Source organism: Crocodylus porosus, unplaced genomic scaffold, assembly GCF_001723895.1.
Source record: "Crocodylus porosus isolate Cpor-Errol unplaced genomic scaffold, CroPor_comp1, whole genome shotgun sequence".
NCBI classification, from domain to species: domain Eukaryota; kingdom Metazoa; phylum Chordata; order Crocodylia; family Crocodylidae; genus Crocodylus; species Crocodylus porosus.
The window spans coordinates 99,376,679-99,386,881 of record NW_017728918.1 but is presented as its reverse complement, the minus strand read 5'-3'; the positions used below and the strand labels follow the sequence as shown (position 1 = coordinate 99,386,881).

Genomic DNA, 10,203 nt, shown 5'->3' with positions numbered 1-10,203 from the left:
ACCTGTCCTTTATCTACCTGTGACTGAGGAGGGCCAGAGTTTGGTTGACCTGGCGAGCAGGGTGGTCTCCTTCCACCTCCAGGCCCTCCAGTAACTCCTGTACAGCAAGGAGCGCCCACCTTGGCAACACCTGGCATGCCGGTTTCTGCAGAGGGTGGGGGCCCTCGGCTTTGACCGGGAGCTCTTCCTGGTGGACCTTACGCTCTTGAACTGGGCTGTGCTTCCAGCCTTTTACCGTAGCGTGGTACAAGCCTGGCAAGCCACTTTCCACCTCCAGTCCCAGGCCCATCACCTCCAGTTCCTGCAGTTCCTGAGGCGCCCCGTGCCGAGCCTGGCCTCTGCCAGTCTCACAAGCACTCTCATTCAGGCACGTGTTCTCCTCCTAAGTCACCTCCTTGACCCCGCTCGGTCAGCCTGGCTCTCACCCGAGGCCTTGAGCAGCCGGCTGGGCATGCGCTCGGTTCACAGCGTGGGCCGTCTCCTGTGTGACATCCGGGCTGCCCTCCCATTGGAGGTGGCAGCTGCCCTGGAGGACCATCTCCGGGCAGTCCAGGTCCCCTGCACTGAGGATGCCCTGAGCGAGGCTTTTCCTGAGTTACCAGTCACCCCAGCCGTGGCCGACGATCTGGCTGGCGGCCATGGCACCCTGCTGACGCTCCCTGTGCCTCCTGACAGTGACACGGGTTGTCCTTTTGCTTTTCTGTCACGTAAAGGTTTATACACCTGGGTGATTCACGTCTGCCACGCCCAAGTGCTGGTGGGCCGCCCCGATACCCTGTGGCGATGGTGCCTGGGGCCGCTAGGTTCCCCACCGGCCCACCTGGCATGGCACACATTGTATAAGCTGCCAATCGCCAAGAAGACTGGTGACCTGCAGTGGCAGTTGCTGCATGGCATCCTAGCCACTGGCACGTTTGCGTCCCACTTGGACCCAGCCACCTCGACAGCCTGTCCCTTCTGCCCGGGGGGTGTTGAGGAGACCCTCTTTCATGCTTTCCTGGACTGCTCCAGCCTGCAGCCACTCTTTGTCACCCTCGGCCCGCTGCTGCAGGCTCTGGGCAGGAGCTTTTCGGAGACCACCTACGTGTGCTCCTACCCGTACCGTACAGCGGCTCAGAAGGGCCCAGTCTGCCTGGCTAACTTTGTACTGGGTCAGGCCAAGTTGGCCGTCCTCAAGTGCCACCGGAACCGGCTTGCCGGGACCGGCTCAGATGATGCCCTGCGGCTTTTCCACCTCCTGGTGCAGGCGTGCCTCTCGCTGGAGTTTGAGCACGCTGTGCTCCGGCGGGCGGTGCCCGCCTTTGAGATGCGCTGGGCCCTTGGGGGAGCACTGTGCCAGGTGGAGGACAGCCATCTCAAATACGCGCTCTGATGTCATGACCGGTCTGGGCGACCGGGCTGGTTCGGTGTTGAACTGCGATTTGCAGTTCGTGCCGCGTCCTGGGCCCTCACCAGGCTGCTTTTTTGCTTTCTTTTTGTGTGGATGTTGAAGGTTCTGTTACGTGTATGATGGGATGGAGCAGGGTCTGAATTGTTTATGACTGTGTGGCCGGCACGCCAACCGCGTTATTAGCATGTAAGACATGACGTGAAATGCAGCAAAGGTGTCTGTCACGGTGTGATGCGTTGGTTGGTTTGGTTGGTTTGGTAGTAAGTTGTTTGTGTTTTTGCTTTGTAAGCGGCCACCATTGTTGTATATCTGAACCCCTGAATAAAGTATTTAAAAAGTCAAAGTCCTTCCTTCCTCCAGGAGCTGTGAACACAGTAGGATTGACTGCTCAGTGACACAAGGGCAGTTCCCAATCCTGGGGCTGCTGCATTGTCCCTGCTGCCCTGAACCCCAGTGCTTTCTCCTTGGCTGCAGGACGCACACTGTGGAAAAGCTGTTGTAGCTACTGCCACTGTGATCACAGCTCCTGGAGGAAATCACAGGTCCCAGGGGAAAGAAGGATGCATACAATACAGGTACCACAGGCCCTGCCTTCCCAGGTGGTGGCTCAAACCTCCATGAGCTCCTCCTAAGAGCATCAGCCACAGCTGACCCCAAGCATCACACAACTGGGAGCACCCCCAAAGCCAGGAGCAGCTCCCCCCACCCCTCAGAGCTCAGGCCTGACTCCCCATTCCCCCTGCTATCCGGGGGCTGCTCCTGTAACCCCCTGCCAGCCTGGGGCTGTCCCAGTGCCCCCTGCCATCCTGGGACTGGCACTGAGGGGATCCTGAAGCTCCCTCTGACTGCTGTTGGGGGATATAGCAGTGCAAGAGCAGTCCTCAACTAGGCTGCTCCTATCAGGCTCAATTTGCTTCTGACCTGGGTGCACATATAGATGTATGCCCAGGAGCAGTTTAATGAGCCTGAATTTACTGCACAGTAAATTCAGTACATTAATTGCACATGTAGACGCACCCACTGATTACTTCCTGTTCCCTCACCAGATTAGATAGTATCCTTTCACTAACTTCATCACCCTCCTAACTTCTGCTTTAATTAATATTCATACTTTCTTTCTGCATTCTCCTTTTTCCATCTTCCAGCCTTCCAGTATTGCTTTGTCTACTTTGAGCCACCACCTGGTTCTGTCTTACCTAATTTTCCTCTTCTTGTGTATTCAAGCCAGGCATGGAGATTGCATGAGTCCTTCTCAAACTTTTCCTCTCATTTCTTAGTTTGAAAGTCTTCTTATCAGTCATTTCACCCTTGATGCCAGAAGTTTATTGATTCAGATGCTTAGGTAAAATTTATCCATCAAGAAAGTTCTTCTTTTTATTAATGTGTCCTGATGGCATTTTTCCTCATTGTAGCAATCCTTGAACCATCTGTTGAATTTTTCTTGTTAGCCTTCACCCTCCATCTCTAGAGACTGTAAGAATTCCACTGAAGATCACTTGAGCGTCTCTGAGCATCTCCCCAGCCTGGCTTGTTATAAGTTTCTGCGGGATTCTGGCAGTATCATTTGCTCTATGAGAAGGACAAATTGGTGGATTCTTCTGGCTTCCAATAAGCTGTCAGCCTACCTCTTACATCCTTGTTCCTTGGAGACACTACATACTTCTAATCTAAGGAGGTGATGGGTCCATTAATTCTTCTCAACAAGAAATCCCCCAGTGACATTGACCTGCCAATTCCTGAGGTTGGTATGCATCTCAAGATCACTCTTCTCTCATCATTATCCTCATTCCTTGAGCTCCACCTTCTGGTTATCTACATCTCTATCTCCATCTTCTCTTCCTCTCTTCTTGTACGACTCATTGCTCTTCTTTTCTTCCTACCCCACTTCCTGATCCTGAAGGTTTCTCTTCTTCATTTGCTATTGCAGAAAACTCTGTGACAAATAGAAATATATAGAGAAATAGACAGGATGAGGTTGAATGGTTGAGGGTCAGGGAGATTTCCAAAGGACAGAAAGAGAAATAAAAAATAACAGTAGAGAGGAAGAGGGATGAAGCCGGAGAAAATTTTTGTCTATATCCATTCCAACTATGCAACCCTTACCACTTGCATTTTTCCTGGCCCATCATGTTTACAACATCATCCCAACTCTATAAACTATTAAAAGAAGGTTCAGAAAATTAAAAGACAGTTCTTAACTATTAGAACAAACAGGTTAAAGTACAACCTTCTAATGGGAGCAGTGGAGGCAAAAATTAACTAGTTTTAAACTAAATATCAATCAGTTTATGAAAGAATATGATGTGATTACCTGACAGGGCAAGATCTGGCCAAGGATCTCCCTTCCAGTCCTATATCCCTATAGCACCTTTTTTTTCAGTAGAAAATAACCCTTGAATCTGTTCCTGCATTTGAAATTTAAGTCATTCAGAATTTTAGCATCATATTTCTTTCTTTGTGCACCTTTATCTGAGATGAACCATGCCACTGTATTGTCATCTGTAATGGTTTCTCTATCGTATTATAAAAATGAAATCTTGATATAAATATGGCTCCTATCTCTGTATTGGAAATTCATAAAATCATAGATTCATAGAAAGTTAGGATTGGAAGGGACCTCAGGAATTCATCTAGTCCAACCCCCAGCTCAAAGCAGGACCATCCCCAGCCAAAGCTTTCCCTAGTTGGGTTTTGGAAACCTCCAACCTTCCAAAGCCTCTTTAGGTAACCTGTTTCAGTGTCTTACTACACTTTAACAGTTTCTTTGCCTCTGTTTTCTTGAACAGGGACTGGGACATCCCTCCTACCAGAGGTAGGGACAGTCTCAGGGATAGCTTTGTCAGACCTTTGGTCAGTGCAGATGTAGTTAGGGATCTTCTGAATGTGCTGGACAATTTTAAATCTGCAGGTCCAGATGCCCTCCACCCAAGGGTGTTGAGGGAGCTGGCAGGAGTCATCATGGAGCCCTTCGCCTGGCTGTATGAGCATTCATGGCCATCTGGCCAGGTGCTGAAGGATTGGAAACTAGCTAATGTGGTCCCAATTTTTAAGAAAGGGAGGAAGGAGAACCCAAGTAACTGTAGGCCCTGGGTGCTCACCTGGGTGCTCAGGAAGATCTTGGAGAGAATCATCAAGGAGCACATCTGTGGGGGGCCAGCAGGGGAGATCAGGCTCAGGGGCAATCAGCATGGGTTCATCAAAGGCAGGTCCTGCCTGACCAACTTGGTTGCCTTTTATAACCAGGTGACTAAATTCTTGGATGATGGTGTTGCCATGGACGTAGTCTTTCTAGACTTTAAGAAGGCCTTTGACACTGTCTCTCATGCCATTCTCATCAATAAATTAGGCAACTGTGGCATTGATGCCTACACAGTTGGATGGGTAAAAAATTGGCTCATAGGGCGCACCCAGAGAGTAGTGGTGGATGAGTTATACTCAACCTGGTGAGATGTGAGCAGTGGGGTCCCCCAGGGCTTGGTCCTTATGCCCACACTGTTTAACATCTTCATCAGCAACTTGGATGAGGGGGTTGAAAGCACGTTGTCCAAGTTTGCTGATGACACTAAGATGTGGGGTGAGGTGGGCACACTTGAAGGGAGAGAGAGGCTGCAACTAGATTTAGACAGACTACAAAAGTGGGAAGATGTGAATAGTATGGGGTGCAACATAGACAAATGCAGGATGCTGCACCTTGGGAGAAGGAATCCACAGCATACATACAGGCTGGAGAGCTTCTGTCTTGAAAGCACAGAGGTGGAAAGGGATCTTGGAGTCATTACTGACTCCAAGATGAACATGAGCCACCAATGCCAGACTGCAGCCAGCAAGGCCAGCCATACCTTGTCATGAATCCAAAGATGCATCTCAAGCCGGTCCAGAGAGGTGATACTCCCCTTCTATGCAACATAGGTCAGGCTGCAATTGGAGTACTGTGTCCAGTACTGGGCATCACACTTTAAAAAGGATATGGCCAGCCTGGAGAGAGGTCAGAGGAGGGCCACCCATTTGGTGAGAGGGCAGCAGGACAGGTCCTATGAGGAGAGTCTGAGGGACCTGAACCTATTCAGTCTTGGCAAGAGGAGGCTGAGGGGGGACCTGGTGGCTGCCTACAAGCTCATCAGGGGAGATCATCAGCAAATAGGAAGATCCCTATTCTCCCCAGCAACACCTGGGGTGACAAGGAACAATGGTAATAAGCTGATGGAGAATAGGTTTAGGTTAGAGATCAGAAGGCAATATTTTACAGTTAGGGTGGCCAGAATCTGGAACCAACTTCCTAGAGAAGTGGTCCTTACCCTTACCTTGAGCAAATTCAAAAACGAGGTTAAATGATCACCTGTCTGGGGTCTTATGAACCTAACATTCATTCCTGTCTGTGGGTGGGGGTCAGGCTAGATGGTCTGATCAGGTCCCTCCTGACCATAGCTACTATGAAACTATGAAACTACCCTCCTGGTGAGAAAATTCTTCCTATAATCTAACTTAAATTTCCCTTGCTATAACTTGAAACTGTTGCTTCTTGTTCTGTTGACTGCCACTACTGAGAGCAGTCTAGCTCCATCCTCTTTCAAAGCCCCCTTCAGGTCATTGAAGGCTGCTAAGGCCTTCAATACCAAGGCCCTCTTGGTATCCTCTTCTCCAGACTAAATAAACCCAGTTCCCTGAGTGTTTCCTCATAAGTCATGTGCCCCAGCCCCTCACCATTTTTGTCACCCTTTGCTGGACTCTCTCCAATTTGGCCACATCCTTTCTGTAGTGAGGGGCCCAAAACTGAACACAGTACTCCAGATGTGGCCTCACCAGTGCTGAATAGAGGGAAAAAATCACTTCCCTTGACCTGCTGGTAACATACCTACCAAGGCAGCCCTGTATGCTGTTAGCCTTCTTATCAACAAGGGTACACTGCTGGCTTATATTCATCTTATTGTCCACTATAACACCCAGGTTCTTTTCTGCAGAACTGCTGTCCAGCCAGTCAGCCCCCAGCCTGTACAGGTGCATGTGATTATTCTGTGCTAAGTGTAGGAAACCTCTGAATTCCAGCCCTACTGTCCATCATACCTACTACTCCCCCAGCTTGGTGTCATCTGCAAACTTCCTGAGGGTGCACTCTATGCCATCTTCCAAGTCATTGATGAAGACATTGAACAAAACCAGCCCTGGGACTGACCCCTAGGGCACTGCACTTGATACCAGCTGCCAACTAGACATTAAGCTATTGATTACTACCCTCTGAGCCTCATGCTTCAGCCAGTCCATTTATCTAGCCCATACTTCCTTAACTTGCCTGTGGGAGACCTTATGAAAACCCTTGATAAAATCAAGGTACATCATATCCATCAGTCTCCATGCATCCACAGAGCCAGTCACCCCGTCATAGAACGCAATTAGGTTGGTCAGTTGTGATTTGCCCTTGGCAAATCCATGCTGACTGTTCCATCACCTTCTCCAAGTGCTTAGAAATGGATTCCTTGAGGATCTGCTCTATGATTTTTCCAGGGATTGAGGTGAGGCTGACCAGTCTATAGTTCCCTGGATCCTCCTTCTTCCTTTTCTTAAATATGGGTGCTGTGTTTGCATTTTACAGCCATCTGGGACTTCTTCTGATTGCCATAAGTTTTCAAACATGATGGCAAATTTCTCTGTAATCACATCAGCCAACTCCCTCAGCACCCTGGGGTGCATTCCACCTGGCCCCATGGATTTGTACATGTCCAGATTTTCTAAGTAGTTCCTAACCTGTTTTTCACCATCAAGGGGTTCTCACCTCCTCCCCAAACTGTGCTGCCTGGTGCAGTAATCTGGGAGCTGATCTTGCCTCTGAAGACTGAGGCAAAAAAAGCATTGAGCACTTCAGTCTTTTCTGCATCCTTTGTCATAAGGTTGTCTCTCCCACTGAGTAAGTGAACCACACTTTCCCTGATCCTCTTCTTGCTACCAACATACCTCTAGAAACCCTTCTTGTTACCCATCACACACCTTGCTAGCTGCAACTCCAATTGCACTTTGGCCATCCTGACTTCATCCCTGGATGCTGGAGCAATACTCTTATATTCTTCCCTAGATATTTGTCCAAGTTTCCACTTCTTATAAGCTTAGTTTTTATGATTTAGTTTACTACAGAGTTCCCTGCTAAGCCAAGCTGGTCTTCTGCCATACTTGCTAGTCTTCCTGCACATTGGGATGGTTTATTCCTGCACTCTCAGAAAGGCTTATTTTGAGTACAGCCAGTTCTCCTAGATGCCTTTCCCCCTCAATCTAGTATTCCAGGGGATCCTACACATGAGTACCCTGAATGAGTCAAAGTCTGGTTTTCTGAAGTCCAGGGCCCTTACTCTGATGCTCTCCATCCTTCCTTTCTTCAGGATCCTGAACTCAATCATGTCATGGTCACTGCTGCCCAAGTTGCCATCCACTACTACATTCACCACCAATTCTTCCCTGTTTCTGAGCAGCAGGTCATGAAGAACATGGGCCCTAGCTGGTCGTTCCAGCACTTGCACCAGGAAGTTGTCCCCACTACTCTCCAAAAACTTCCTGGATTGCCTGTGCCCTGTGGTATTGCCCTCCCAGCAGATGTCAGGGTGATTGAAGTTCCCCATGAGAACCAGGGCCTGTGATGGGGCAACTTCCGCTAGCTGTTTGAAGAAAGCCTCATCCACCACTTCCTCATGGTCTGGTGGTCTAGAGCAGACCTCCACCATGACATCGCCTTTGTTGCTCTCCTCTCTGACCCTAATCAAGAGACTCCCAACAGGCATACTGGAGCTCTGATCAATCATATGGCTCTTTTACATAAAGTGCAACTCCTCCTCCTCTTCTGCTCTGCCTGTTCTTCCTGAACAGTTTGTACCCAACCATGACAGTGCTCCACTCATGCAAGCTATCCCACCAAATCTCTGTTATTCCAATCATGTCATAACTCTGTGACTGTACAAGAATTTCTAATTCTTCCTGCTTGTTTCCTAGGCTCTGTGCATTTGTGTACAGGCACCTGAGGTCACTATTTGATTGCCCTGATTTCTCAGGAAGTATGAGAGCACCTCACCTGTTGTCCCCTCCTGCTTGCTCTTCCTCCAGGTGTCCCACTTCCCCACTTACCTCAGGGCTTTGGTCTCCTCCCCCAGTGAACCTCCTATGCAGTCAATTTCCTGTGAATGAGACATTGGAATAATACACCTACTAATTTCTAATTTTCCCTCAGGATTCTTGATTTTGAGGAGGAATTTAGAAAGAGCTACAATCCATTATGAAAATAAATGGTTGATGAAGTTCATTTTTGCCAAATTTCTTCCTTCCTGCCCTAATGTCCTTAGGTATGTAGGTTTTGTAGTAATTAATCATTACTTTCATAACTCTGTTTTTATTTTTAATAAAAAGCTGCTCCCAATCCATACATTTGTGCATCTTGTCTCATCTTAAAATGATTTTGAAACATACATGAACAAAAAATGGGACAGTTGTAAAAGCATATTCTAATTTTGCAAATGCTAGTTATTGCTTTGGTTACCACACAGCATTTCACATGCATTCCCTGCTTGAAAGGGCATATATTAAATTACATCAAGACAGTAAATAGACAGACAGGTCAAGCAAGGGAAGCTGCAGAGAACAATTAGAGAATATTTGCCCGAAAGAATTGCTTTAAAAAGGGAGTTCAGGCAGGAAAAAAGGAGTAGGGTAAATGACTGGAGGCACAAGAGAAGAGCATGATAGAAATGTTACACCAGGGCTGTTCAATTGGAGGCCTGCTGGCCCCTGGGCTCCTGGTCCAGGTGCCACTCCCCACTTTGCTTTTTATTACTGCTGCTGGTGTATCCAGATGTCCTCTCCTTCCTCTAGCTTCTGCTGCCTGTTCCTAGCACTTGGAGTGGGGAGGAGTGATGCAGTCTGTGGGGCTGAGGCAGCCAGTGGCTGGAGGGCTTGGGGAGAGATTTGGGGACCCACATGGTGTCTATGCTAGTGCAGTGCAATGAAAGTTGCCACCTGTCTCATGAGAGCTGAGGGAGGTGTGTCAGGGGTGAGGGTGTTCATGCAGTGCAGTGTGCAGCCTGTGTAGCATACAGATGGTGGATATATGGCCAATGAGTTGTTTGACTGAACTATCTACAGCCCCTCGTGACTCAGAAGTTGGAAAGCTCTCTGTTACCCTAACCAAGTGATCAGTAAGATAAAGCAGGAAACAAAGGAAGGAAAAAAAGAAATAGAAGCATAGATACAGGTGAAGGAAAGACTGTGTTGAATATTATAAGGATCTTGACTTTGATGCAATGAGGAAGTCAATGAACAGATTTAATTTGAATGGATGGAGACTATTATCAACCAATTAAATGGGAAGATGTTAACATTTGATCGATCTGTGCTTGTTTGTATCTGTCATTTTCTAATTAGATTGTTAACTCCTACAACAGCGGTTCTCAAATATTTCTATAATATGACTGTTTACATGCTGTAAAAATGTAAAATGTTTCACAACATCCCTACCATTCAATTCTAAAGAAAGGGAGGGTGATTACAGCCTACTGGGTGCATCTATACATGCAAATAATGCAGGATCAGTTTACTCAGGAGTAAATAAGTCTGAACTGACCTGGGGACATGTCTAAATCTACTCAAAAGCGGATTTACTGCTCATGGCAGCAATCTGCTTCTGCCCCCGTGGGCCCCGCACCAGCAGGAGCTATAGGTTCCCCCAGGGGCAAGCAGGGAGCACAAGTTAGTGCTAGACAGCTAGTGGGAGTTGAGACATCGCTCCCTGCCCCCAGGAGCTGCCTGCTGCCAGGGTGGGAACAATGTACTCCTGCCCCAGCAAC

General features: G+C 48.1%; 1 long non-coding RNA gene across 1 annotated transcript in view; it reads left to right on the top strand.

Moving 5' to 3' along the window:
- LOC109312255 overlaps positions 1 to 8,246 on the top strand; it is a 19,691-nt gene extending 11,445 nt beyond the window's left edge. Inside the window, exon 3 of the long non-coding RNA XR_002101784.1 lies at positions 8,148 to 8,246. This is a non-coding gene — a long non-coding RNA (uncharacterized LOC109312255). The remainder of the gene's footprint in view (positions 1 to 8,147) is intronic.
- The last annotated feature ends 1,957 nt before the right edge of the window (positions 8,247 to 10,203 follow it).